The sequence below is a fragment of the Balaenoptera ricei genome, chromosome 5 (genome assembly GCF_028023285.1).
Source record: "Balaenoptera ricei isolate mBalRic1 chromosome 5, mBalRic1.hap2, whole genome shotgun sequence".
Classification (NCBI taxonomy): Eukaryota; Metazoa; Chordata; class Mammalia; order Artiodactyla; family Balaenopteridae; genus Balaenoptera; species Balaenoptera ricei.
In genome coordinates this window covers 66,413,685-66,415,099 of record NC_082643.1, presented here as the reverse complement: position 1 = coordinate 66,415,099, position 1,415 = coordinate 66,413,685, and positions in this window count along the sequence as shown.

Genomic DNA, 1,415 nt, shown 5'->3' with positions numbered 1-1,415 from the left:
GCTGTTTTTGCATTGTACATATTAACCAGACATGAAATGTGACAGGCACCATAGGATATAGCCATAAGCTGGACATAGTTTCTGCTCACAAGGAACTCACAGATTAAGGGAGAAATAAGCAAAAACTCATTTAGTTAAAAAGTTGAGTACCAACTATATGCCAGGGAGTGCGCTAGATCCTAGGGATGCTGCAGTGAGCAAGGCAAATATAGTCCTTGGCCTCATGGAAATTACAGTCCATCTGGAGAGAGACAGGCCTTAAACGATGAGCAGTGCTCAGAAGTAGAGAGCTCCAATAAGAGAGTGTAATGGGGAACCTTGCAGAGTCTGCAAAGTCAAAGAGGTAACCTTTAACCTGGAACCAGAAGGATACAGAAATATTGAAGAATGAAAAGGAATTAGCTAGTGTGCCGAGAAAGAGAGGAGGGGGGAAGAGGCAGGAACTGGTAGGATCGTGACCAGAAATGAGCCTGCAGAGTAGGCGTTCAATAAAATGTCCTGTCGTTCTCATCAAGAGTACTCAGTAGGTACTCGGTTTTGACAAGCACATCTTGATATTTAAGGTCTTAGAAAAACTCTAAATCCCCTGTGTCTCTGTGTTACTTGAGTGCTTACTATGACAGGATGCAGGAAGTATCGTTTATCCCTAGAACAATTATATATTATCCCTATTTTACAGCCGGGAAAACTGGGACTCTGATAACACGTTCACAAGTCAGACATCTAGTGCGTCACATAAGCCAGGAACTGAACCTGGGTATTCTCACGCCAAAACACATCACCCTTTCAGCCTTATTGCCAACTGCTCCTGAAATGCAGCCCAAAGGGTAGCCAGGGGGTTTTCACCAAACGTGCTTTGCACTTGGAGATTCTTTTCTTCTTCTTTGCCTTTCCTCATATTCGCTTCTCTGACTGAACTTCACCCAGAACCAACCCCAGGTTTTCCTAATCACCTTTCAAGATCCCAGTCAAATACCAATTCCTCTATGAAGTATTCCCAGGCAGCAAGAAGCCGTCTCTCTCCCCCTCCCCTCCTCTCCCATTCCTTCAGATGACCCCCTACGGTTTCTAGTTGGTATTTTACCACGCCATAGACCTGTTATTTATTTTCCATAGACCTTCGCCCAGCTCCGCCTCTAGGGACCTGGACACTTCTCCGCCCCCAGCGGTCGCCCCGGTAACGCACGCTGTTTTTAGCCGAATCTGTTTGGTGAATCCTTTTCAACCCCTTCCTGGGGTCCGACGCCTCGTTCCTCCAGACCCCCTTCTACTAAGGTGTATCGACTCTATCTTCGCAAATTTCTAGGTACGAGAGTGAAGACTACGGTCTTTGACGCCGACTCGAATAAAGACGCTTCCGACTGCGAAACGTTTAGCAACCACCTGCTTCCTTCTCCGCTTGGCCACCTCCGAGA